The sequence below is a fragment of the Lepidochelys olivacea genome (assembly GCF_965140295.1).
Source record: "Lepidochelys olivacea isolate rLepOli2 genome assembly, chromosome: 2".
Lineage (NCBI taxonomy): Eukaryota > Metazoa > Chordata > Testudines > Cheloniidae > Lepidochelys > Lepidochelys olivacea.
Window position 1 is genome coordinate 160,890,097 of NC_140412.1, and position 11,786 is coordinate 160,901,882.

At 45.6% G+C, this 11,786-nt stretch overlaps 1 long non-coding RNA gene across 1 annotated transcript; it reads left to right on the top strand.

Annotated features, from left to right (window-relative positions):
* The first annotated feature begins 5,187 nt into the window (after positions 1–5,187).
* Positions 5,188–8,720, top strand: LOC311517312. Its single transcript, XR_014710658.1, has 3 exons — positions 5,188–5,292; positions 6,639–6,741; positions 8,624–8,720. It is a non-coding gene; the product is annotated as an uncharacterized lncRNA (long non-coding RNA).
* The last annotated feature ends 3,066 nt before the right edge of the window (positions 8,721–11,786 follow it).

Genomic DNA, 11,786 nt, shown 5'->3' on the forward strand with positions numbered 1-11,786 from the left:
AGTTTTAAACGAGCCCACAGTACATGTTAATGGCACCATAAATAGCACCACACTTTGCTTGTGATTATAACTTTCTAAAGTCTTGATCTTCTTTATGGGGATCTTTCCAGCTTGAGGTGCAGCATGTGTACAAATAAGAGACATTGAAGCCCCTGTGTCTACCAGCACCCTGTGCTGAAACTCACCAAACTCTCCAGCCAATGTGATATCTGTTGTTGGCCTCCCCCATTTCTCGTTGGTCAGTGGGGAGGGAGAACCTGGCCTCCTCAGAAGGCATGCTGAAGAGATGGTGACCCTGGGTTATAGTGGGCACTGTTCCCTCATTGTGTGCTCCCTCCTGTTTAGAAAGTTTTAGGAAGGATTATTCCATGGGTAGACTGTCTATCTGTGCCCATGGCTCATGTTTTAATAGCCTTGTCCATAACGTGTTTCTGAACACCCGCAACTCCACAGGAGTGCCTTGAAACACACCATCTGTATTTGGGACTCTTGGTGTTGGAGACTCTTTAAACCCTTCCTTATAGTTGGAATTAACCTTGTTGCTATTAGGGTTTTTGTTCCTTGCATCCTGTGTTTTAGCAGTGGCATTAAATGCTGCTATTTTCCTTTTTCCACCTGATCCCGGTGAGCTTCCTTACCCAGTTCATAGGCTTCATGAGCCCTAGCCTCTAGTTCCCTGAGGCTTACCACACATGAATTCACTAGACCCATTGCCAGACTTATCGTTGGCAACAAACTTTGTACATAAAGCTCATGGAATTCAGGGGCATCATAACTGACTATTCCATTAACCACAGGAGCCAACCCAGTGAGCCAGTAGAAAAGTCATTTTCTGGCTAAATAGCTCTCAGGGCGCTCAGAGGGCTTCTGCATCTCTGCGTATGCTTTCCCCATCAGGTTTTCATAAGGGAAAAACAATTTAATTACCCCCAAATAAATGTCAATCATTTCATTAATGTTGCCCAGAGGTATTTCATGGGGCAATGCATTGAAATCCTCACCGTCCATATACTACAATAGTCACTGCATCTTCCTGGCTGAGATTAGGAGTACTACTCAACTGAGCGAGCCAATCAAATGCACTTTCTTTAAGGGGACCTATTTGCTTCCTGATTGCTCTCACTTGTTCTGGAGACAAAACCTTAATCTCATATTTTGTCTCTTGTAGCCGATTTGGTCTATACTGAACCACTGTGGTGGTTATCGGAGCGAACGGGAGTCATTGCCTCCCTTCCTGGCTCTTTTCATGGCTGATAGGAGCTGATGGTAACGAGCTGTTATACTCTGTGTAGGTTGGTGGTAACCATTCATGTTCAGAGCCTGCATCTGACTCTGACCCATCAGAGGCAAATCCAGCCAAAGAGTTTGCCTCAAAGGCATGAATTACCCCTTATGATTTTTGAAGCTGTTGTTTTAGCTTCTGCAGCTTCTTCTGGCAGGCATCATAGTTAGCACTGCTCTCACCAGACTGTTTTGCTTCTTTTTACAGCTGACTTACAGTGGCTTGGGATTCTTCTAGATTTTTACTGAGGACAAAGCTTTCCTGCTCAGCTGTCATCAGTTTCTCATTAAGGTCTCGCAGCTGTTCTTCCAACTGTGTGAGCTGCATAGTTTGGTTAGTAACTTGAGCAGCTGTGGCATTGTGTTTCATCGCCAGCTTTTCTAAGTCCAGAACTTTACTCACTAATTTATTTTGAGCTTGATCATTTGAGTCTTTAAGCAATTTTGCTTGTTTGTCAAGCTCCTTGCTCACCATGGCTAGACTGTAAATAAGAGCCTTTTTTGGTGCTTTCTTTTTAGGTTGTGATTTGCACACCATGTATCTTTCCCATGTTTTGCTTAACTTCTGGAGGGAGTCCTCCCCAGAGAGCAACCCGTCCTGCCATGGGTTTTACCCTTTCCCAAATAATGACACACAGTACTTGAGTGAGGTATTATTAAGCTGCCTTGTCCAGCCCGAGATCCTGAAGACTTTTTCCATCTCCTTAGTCATCTTATCGCCGACTAACACAGTAAAGTTCACTGTTTCTGACAGCTCCCCAGGTCCTGTCGAGGACCCTAGCTGCAGCCGTGTACCCAGACTCCTATGAGCCGAGACCCTTTAACGGCACAAGCAGGGGATTCGCTTGTAAAGTGCCTCTGCTCAGTTTCCCTGGGACAGATGGCTGGCCAAGCCTCTCCCTGAAACTTGGGACTTTTTTCCAGACTGCTTCCTCCCACTTTGAGGAAAGTCCGCTCCCTCCAAACGGGATCGTTCCTCACCACCTTGTGAGGCAATCCCTGGGACTACCTTCCAGTAACCTCAAAGGGTCACTAGTCCCAATTGCCAGTTGCTTTGGGAAGGGTGGCAGCAACCTTAGCCACCCAACGGCCCAATGTCTGCCCACAAGTCAGGCCCACCAAACTATTTGAGCTGATGCCTGCTTGCCCACAGAGCTATCCAAACCGCCGATCTCCCCTCTGTAGAATTCCCTCCCCAAGTCACTGGGCCGATTGCAAACACAATGCAAAATAAAAGGGTAAACTAAATAAAATCACTAGGTCAGGATTGACAAAGGTTAGCTACTCCTCTGCCAGTCCTGCCGCAGTCATCAGAATCTGTTACGTTCAAACTAGTAGACAGAGGTCAGGTACTTGAGCTGGCCTACAGTATCTATCACCTGTGGAGTAAAGATGTCAATCCCTCCCACCACCCTCTTAACTTTAATAAAGAAAAGACAGAAAGAGATATTTTTCGAAAACACCTAAAAGATTTATTAAGGAAGCAATAAACTGCAATTGTGGTTGCCCCAGAAAGGTAGGCGTGAAGCTTGGTCCCTCACAACCCCTTTGTTACATCCAACAGAATAAACCCAATAATTTCCAACAGAATAAACCCTAAACAAAATACCCCAAAACTATACTGTGTCACGACGGATGACCTTATGGCTGAGGGCAGGAGGAACACCAGACCATCCACATACAGGAACCCAGGCAATAGCAATGCTGGAACCAGGATCAGGTAGGTTGTCTCAGGTGTTAGATGACGTTGACTCAGGTGTAAGATGTCGTCCAGATCTATAGGGTAGATCTTGATCCAATAGAGGTGATCCTCGTAGCCCACATAAACAAGTCTGATACCGGCTGCCTCTCAGATGAACAGCCCATCGGTTCGGGCGTGCAGTCTTTTTATACATTCTATGGTGTGAACATTCCTAGTCTGAACTGGACGCCTCGTGACTGTTACTCCTTGGCACAATGACAAGAAGAAGGGTGACAAATATGGAATTAAGAGCTGTTAATTGTCTAGACTCCCTTTTGAATCAGAGGGTCCATTATCCACATTACCTTAATTAACACAGTTCCTTATAACTATATGTTAAAAATACATTAAATTCAGTATAGACATCTGGCTCTTTAGGGGAAGGTACATGGTCCCTCTTGTTACAACATGTTACCATGTTACCCATGGTCCCTGGGTTCTTTCAACCCAAAGCTCTTGGTAACTTTTACTCTGTGCAAGGTGGTGTCAGGAAATAAATCAAGGGAGACACAGCCATCCGACCGATAGATGGCTGACACAAACAGGACAACACAAGCGTGCTTTCACTTAAAGGTAAGCTTTACTTAGTTTCATAACACTTACACACATCCACAACAGGTTAGTAAAACACCCCCAACCCTTGATAATTACCAAAGCTGAGTGTGGCTCTCGAGTGGCACGTCTGCCAGTGGAGACCGCAAGATGCACCCAGAGGGAGAGTCCCTGAAGAGTCCCTCCAGGAGAGTCCAACTACCTCAAACTTTTTCTCCTTATGTATACATTAGTAATACAATGACATGTCACTTAAAGAAAACTTGCTAAGGAAGCAGTTTTTAAAGGTCAAGCAAGAGGTTTCTTTCTGATCATCAATTAACCAGATGTGTTTATTTCAGAGTGAGCATGCCTTGAGGCCCTGACAGACACATTCCTGAGGGCACATCTAGACAAGCTGAGGAAGCACAGGCTCCACTGGCTGGAACTGGAGTTTGCTTGTTCTGATGACTCTGACATTCAGGCCCTTCATCATTCAGAGGCTGACAGGTGTGGGGAGGGAGCTGGAGAAACCCCACTGCTGATCGGAAGAAGGTCAAAGAGTCGGGACTCTGGGAGATGAAGGGTTTGTTTGTCCTGCTCTGAGAAGTGGAGCTGGGGAGCTATTACCGCAAGGGGAATAAGGTAACGCTTCAAAAGGGAAAACTCTAGAAATGGTAGAGGAGGGGAAATAGAAAAGGAAAGCCCCTTTTCTCAGAAGGGCAGATTCGACTCTCTTCCGTGTCGGTCACCGGTTAGATTTGCTGACAATAGACGTGTCCCTCCCTCCCTGTGTGGTACAGTGAAAATAAAGAGAAGACAAGGTAATATGGTACAAAGATAAGTATATTAAGGATAAAAGTACAGAAACAGGGTAAAATAGGAGGAAGAAACATGAGCATAAACAAAACAGTGAATCAGTGACTGGTTTAGGAGCGTAAAGCTCAGACCCACAAAACCTCCCTTGGTGTTTGAGAAAACAACAAACAATACTCCAATTCAGAAACCTTTCCCTACTATTTCTAGGCACAGTGGACACAATATACGGATGCAAGGCCCAGGACCTTCATACTGGTCCCATATGAGGAGAGATTAAAGAGGCTAGGACTTTTCAGCTTGGAAAAGAGGAGACCAAGAGGGGATATGATAGAGGCATATAAAATCATGAGTGGTGTGGAGAAAGTGAATAAGGAAAAGTTATTTACTTATTACCATAATATAAGAACTAGGGGCCACCAAATGAAATTAATGGGTAGCAGGTTTAAAACAAATAAAAGGAAGTTCTTCTTCACACAGCGCAGAGTCAACCTGTGGAACTCCTTGCCTGAGGAGGTTTTGAAGGCTAGGATTATAACAGGGTTTAAAAGAGAACTGGATAAATTCATGGAGGTTAAGTCCATTAATGGCTATTAGCCAGGATGGGTAAGGAATGGTGTCCCTAGCCTCTGTTTGTCAGAGGGTGGAGACGGATGGCAGGAGAGAGATCACTAGATCATTACCTGTTAGGTTCACTCCCTCTGGAGCACCTGGCATTGGCTACTGTCGGTAGACAGGATACTGGGCTGGATGGACCTTTGGTCTGACCCAGTATGGCCATTCTTATGTTCTTATGTTCTCTCTGGCTAATTGGAAGCCTTTGAAGAGGACCACTGGGGAGTCCCGACAACTGATGGACTTCGTCACAGGCGGAGAGACCGTCTGGGATGCTGATCACAGGAAAGCAGCAGGACCCTTCACAGGTAAGATGGATTTGCTGTGGTGGGGATGGTGATGATAGGCCTCTCCTTCTTCAGTCTCGCTACAGGATGGATGGTGTTCTTCTCACTGGTTCTGGAGAGTTGGGAAGACCTGACCGTACACGCGCTGCCAGTGGAATGGACAGTCCCGTGCAGGCACTGAACAAGATCTCATATAGTCTCTGTGATGGGAAAAGTTCTGAGGGAATGGAATGTTGGGGGCTGGCTCTGGCAGGAAAAGCTGGTTCTGTCCGGTTTGAGCCAGGGGAATCCAGCGTCTTAACTGTAAACAAGTCAGCTTTCAAAGATGGAATCTAAGGGTCACAGTTCATATACTCCATGTTGGATTTAATTAAAAACAGTGATTCACATAACATTACCTCATAAATACAATTAAGACAGCAAATTGAACACATTGAAAAGTACCAACATTCTTTACTTATTTATACCTAACATATCCCCTCCTTGGTGGTATTTGAGATTAACAATCACAATAACCACCCCATTATTATACATATTAGCAAAAAACATTATGTATAAAATACAAAAGAGGATAGGCGTGTATTTTAAGACAAGCTGTTATATCAGAGCGTTAAGTGCTGAAATATCAAAAGGGGTTTGTTTAGATATTTTCTTAGCTTTCTTGAGCCTGCACAGACAAACATTTAATATAATTACATAGAAGATCCGAAGAAATTGAATTATTAAAAGTACCATGATCAGGTGAAGCATTATGAACCAAACAGCATGTGTCTCACCTGCATCTGTACTAAAAATACCTTCCCACCAGCATGGTGGTGAAGTTTCCTCCTTTACCTTCTTAAGGATTCGCTTTATATTAGCTACAGAATGATGGACTGTAAGGAGGGTCTTAAGATCTTCTGTCCTTAAATCGTTGATGTAATACGTGAGCTGTTTATGATGTAATAACCTTCTGATTGCTTCTAGGTCAGCTCCAATATGTATGGGCTCAATTTAGTCATACAAACGATATTCTGATTGAATAACCTCCGACTCTAAATCATGCAAGGTGACATTTATGTCACAACCCCTTAAACTAAACATTTGGCATGAACATATATTTACAGTGAAATTATTAACAATTTTATAGAATCTATTTACAGTAAATACCGGACACAAACTTCTTATGCATAAACAATGTTTATCTACTTGCACTGTGGCGGACTGGTTATTAAGGGAGTGCTGGTGCAATTCATAATTACATGGCCCTGACTGGAGTTTAGGCACACATGGGCTTCTTCCCATATTCCAGATGTACAAGTGTACCCCAACCCCTTCTGCTCGGTACAGGCTTGTAGGTTAATTGGCTTATATTCTTTGCCTTTGAGATGTACCCATTTGCAATCATCGATTGGCAGCAGTAGGGATTGATTGGTGAAGCGTCCTAATGGAACCAGAGGGTTGATGGTCTCCTCGGTTGCTGACTTCAATGTAAGTACGAGTGCTATGATAGGTTCATTGTGGGGGAAATATGTAAAATGAACGAGTTTCCACCACCTCTGATGATTTATTTCAAACTCATTGGAGTTACTTCCGATGATTCTCTTTTAACTCCAAGGGCATGTCTCCATTTAGGCCATCTTGCACAATTGATTTTGCTACACTTAACAGCCATTGCTGGGTTTCCACACAGGCAAATGCCTTGGACAGGTTTGAAGGGAAGGATGCCAAGAGCTCCCAATACTTGCAGATGATCCTGTTCCTGTATATCTAACCAGCAGGGAAGGATGTTTACAATATTAAATTCAGCACCATCAATGCCAATGACAGGGCTCTGACAAGATGGAAACGTCATGTCCTAGATCCCCTATTCTCTTGGTGAGGAAGTTCTGATCCACTGCATTAATTACGCTGAGACCAGCCCCTACACCCACAAGTACCTTTACTACAACATCCCTTCGCTTCCTCTGTTGTGTGGAGGGTGGCAAAATCCCTTGTAACCATGCCCTCCATCCCATTAGCAGAGGTGTCACGTAAGGTGCACAAGGCAGGTGCAGTGGAATGATGGAAAGTTGGATAGACATAATTTTCTTTAGAGCAAATTGAGGCTCTATCATCATGACTCTTGCCACATCCTTTTTAATAACAAAAGGTCCCACATAGCTAACTTGCAGAGGCAGAGCAATAGTTAGCTTAAACAATGTTTCTACTTGAAATGGGCCTTTAACTGTCCATTGTCTGGAGTGCAAAGTGCTAACATTGAACATAAAAGTGTCCATGCAAGTAATGTTATGGTATATTATTGAATCGCCTAACTTACAAAACTTGGATGAAATAAAACCATGTAATGAGATAGAACATTGTTTTCTGCAAATTTGACAGGACAGATTCATAATTAAATATTCATGATCATGCAGAGGATATACAGTTTGACTGAGGTAGATGAGAGATTATGATGGTGCAAAATGGCAGTGATGTTTATGAGTCCTGGAGTTGTTGTAGAAGGTGTATTAATTTTAAGATTTAGGCATTTGGATGAATCCCAATCTTTTACATCCTGTGAGCAGCCTAAAAAAAGGGATGAATCCAACATCCAACCACATCCATAGGATAACTTTTTGATATACTTCAGCTGCCCCGTTGGATTCATTGTTGGGTCATGCACTCGGTTGCCATGCAGAGTGAATGATACCAATGAATTGTTATTTTAATTTCCTTTATTACCAAGTAACAGTATCCCTCTGCCACATATGCATAGATAGTGGCCAAGCCAATCATTACATCCTCAGGTATGATCCAATATGCAGGTGTGGGAGGAACTTTAGTTACGGGCACATCTTTTCGTCCCCTCCCCATTCCAAATCTAAAGGGTATGCGTACCCTTGGTGGCACTTAGCTTGTCGTTTCATCTGGCCTTACTCTGGAAATGGCTTTGTAGGGGTCTCAAGTGGTACCCTTGGTCTCATTTGATTTACTTCAGATATCTTTTGAACACTTCCTTTATGATTCTTGTAACCATCAACATATTCCTCCTCATAATCTTCATTATAGTCCTCATCTTCAAAATCCTCTTGGGTGTATATTCTTTCTTCCTGTCCTTTTGTATCCTCTTGATCATATTCGTTGTATTCAAAAATGGGAACCTTCCATTTGTAAATTAGGTTCTCATTGACTTTACAGAACCAGTGTTCATTCTCTTTGATGGTTAAACCTTGACTGGCCCACAGGTATGGCCATGTTGTAACTATATACAATAGAAGTTTTCCAGTAGCACTCATGCTTCCTATGGTACCTGTGAAAGGAAAGACATGAGAGTGTTAATCATTAATTCAAGGTGTTTTTTGATCACTTTTCTTTTTACTTTCTCTTTCAGAGGGATCAGCATGGTTGTTTCCTTTCCATGCTTTTAGTTGTGAGCTATGAAGCCACTTTTGAACTCGGTGTGTTCCAGACTTTAACTCCAGCAGGTAAGTTGTTGGGCTGGTTTTATTGAGAATGGTTACTGGCCCAACCCATCTAGGACTCAGAGGATGATTTTTCTCTGAGAAATACTTGAAAAAAATGTGATTCCCTACGTTCCATTCAACATGCTTCAAGTTGTTATTTAACCTTTGGTCTACTTTGTGGATATTTCCGTTCAAGTTAATCGGAACAGCTTTCTGCACCTCTGATATAGTATTCAAAACTGACTTTATGTAATTGTCCATTACAGTTCTGGGGCGGTACTCGTCAGGGTGTACCCCTCCTGGCATCCACCATTGTTCAGGCGTTAACATAGGCCTTCCAAGGAGTGCTTCATATGGAGTAAATCCATGAACACTTACACTAGATCTAATTGCCATCAAAATAAGAGGTAGATGTTTGTGCCAGTTTTTTCCAGATGAATCGATTACTTTTCTAAGCGCAGTTTTAAAGTACGATTTGATCTTTCTACCAAGCCAGAAGATTGGGGGTGATCAGCTACATGAAATTTTTGATGTATTCCCAGTGCTATGCACAGCTGCCTGGTTAATTCTCCTGTGAAATGCATGCCTTGATCTGAATCTATGATCCAGGGAAAACCAAATTGGCTAAATGCATTTTCTAATAGCATCTTTAGTGTAGTACTGGCAGTATAATTTCTGGTCGGGTACCCTTCTATCCATTTGGTGAAGGGGTCAATTAACACTAAACAGTATACATTCCCATGACTAGTTTGGGGTAAGGGACCAAGATGCCATGTGAACGAGACTGCATGATGCTCTCTTCATGCTTGAGGGGCTGGAGCCTCCTTCCAGAAATGCTCTCAGGAGTCCAGGTAGAAGGACATGTCTGGGGAGCCTCTTCATAGGAAAAAACCAAGCGTGGAACACTGATGGAGACGTCTCTGTCCCAGGGCTGGGATCCAGAGACGGGGGAAGCTCTCAGCCAGGCTATGTATTAGGGATCCCATTTCTCCCCCAAGAGACCCCCATGCCCCAAGGAGTAAATGGCTCTTACCTCCATGAAGGAGCAAGGTCTTTCCTCTCAGCCTCTTTGAGACTCAGCACTGCTTGGTTTGGTAGGACAAGGTGACCTGCCCCCACTGCTCCCTGAGGTGTCTCAGCTGCAGGCTGTGCCCATTTAGAGGCTGTGACAGATCCCAGGGCCTGGAAGACAGCTGGGAAGGAGGCTCCTATTCATTTCACAATCTGAGACCCCGTAGAAGGGCCAAGTGGAAAATAAAGGGCAGGAGGTGAAGCTAGCCCTGAGCCTCTGTCCCATCCCCACCTCCTCAAAAGTGGGCCTTTCTGAGCTTCAGTTGGGCAGACGTGCTGTAGCCCTGACACAAAGGGCCTTCTGCACCATATGGGGCAGGGATAGCTCTGTCTGGGAGCAGGGGGAATGGAATGGGGGTCATGCCAAGAAAATGGGGGGAGGGGAATGGGAGTGAGGGGAGCTCCTGTCCCAGATGAAGGAATTTTGGGGGCAAAGAGAAGGACCCTGCTCCACAGAAAGGGGAGAGAGTTTCTGTTAGTGCCAGGGGCTCCATTTCCCCTTCCGCCAGCCCCCTATTTACAGTGAGATAGAGCAGTACCTGCAGCAGAGAGCGGGAGTTGCTGAACATGGGAGGAGAATCTTTAAAGGCATCCGGCAAGGCACAGTCCCTGCAGCACCTCGGGCACCTGGTGCAAGTGCCAGATGATGTGGAGCTGGCACATCACATTGGCCATGACGTCCTCCTACTGCAAGGGAATGAGAACCTGTCATAGACTCAGACACCCCCCAGTAATCAGGGAGGATTAACGGCACCTGGAACCAGCAGCATTTCACCCCAACAGCTGCCCATGTCTGAGGGATGGATTCATCCTCCTGACCCCTAGGATGGAGTCTTGTTGTCCTCCCCAGTGACCGCCAGTGCCAACCCCCCTCCTTGTAGGGTGAGCTCCTGCCACCTCCCCCTCAGTGCCCCTGACAGCTGTTCCATCTCCAACTGACCTGGGGACACAGCTCAAGTTCTCAGAATCCTCTCCTCCACCCCCACCCCCACCCAGGTAGGGCAGAGAGAGGGCTCTAGCAGGGGGTGCAGGAGGGATTGTGGCGACATTGAAGTGGGGTGGGTGGAGGTTGAGGCCTTTCCCCAGATCATCCCAGTGACTAATGCTGAAGCCACAGGATTGCAGCCCTCGTGAATGGAGCAGTTCGGCAGCCCCTGCTGACTGAATCCTCTGGTTCTCTCTAGAGCAGGCCCAGCCCTGCCAGCAGCAGGGCAAGCTTCCCCCTTCCATGTGCTTCAGCCCTGCCTGGTCAGTCGCCATCACCAGTCAGTCCTTGGCCTGCCAGGCTGCCAGTGATGGGAGCAACTCTGGGTGGTGGCTCAGGTGACATGGACACTAGGCCACAGGGAACTGGGTGCAGCCCTGTGAGGCGGGCAGGAAAGGCTCACAGGGAGCACTTAGGGGACTCTCCTGCCCTTCCCAGGAGCGATAGCACCATGTCCTAAGAATATAAGTCCATGATGAGGTAACACTTGTAATTCATTAGCCTTGCTAAAGTGCTGGGTCTGGACAGGCAATAGTGACTCACTGACCCAGTGCTCTTCTCTCAGACTTGGGTATCAGCCAAGGAGACACGGAGCAGAGACACACCCAGAGTCATAATTCCACATTAACTCACCCACTGGGGATTCTCCTTAGACCATGTAGCAATAGATCCATGTCAGACAAACAAATCAGGGTAACTAGCGAGTTTCCAACATGGGACCTTTAGTACCAGCCTGTCCCACTGGGTGCTGGATAAGGAACTCTGAGCTGGAAATAAGAAGTGGGCTCTTGTCCTGTCTCCAGTAGGTAGGCACTGCTGGGAACTAGCCAGCCCCACTCCCTGAGCCGTGTCATGCCCTGACAGAGTGTCCTTACCTCCCCCACCCTGGCTGTGTTCCTGTAGCCCAGAAACCTACTGTCCTGGTGCCAGTCCCAGCACCTCAGGTCTTCCGCCTCATGGATGGTCAGCGCTGGGAGACAGAGACACACACACATTTGTCACTCTGCTTGAAGTGTCTGTGTCCTTCCAATCCC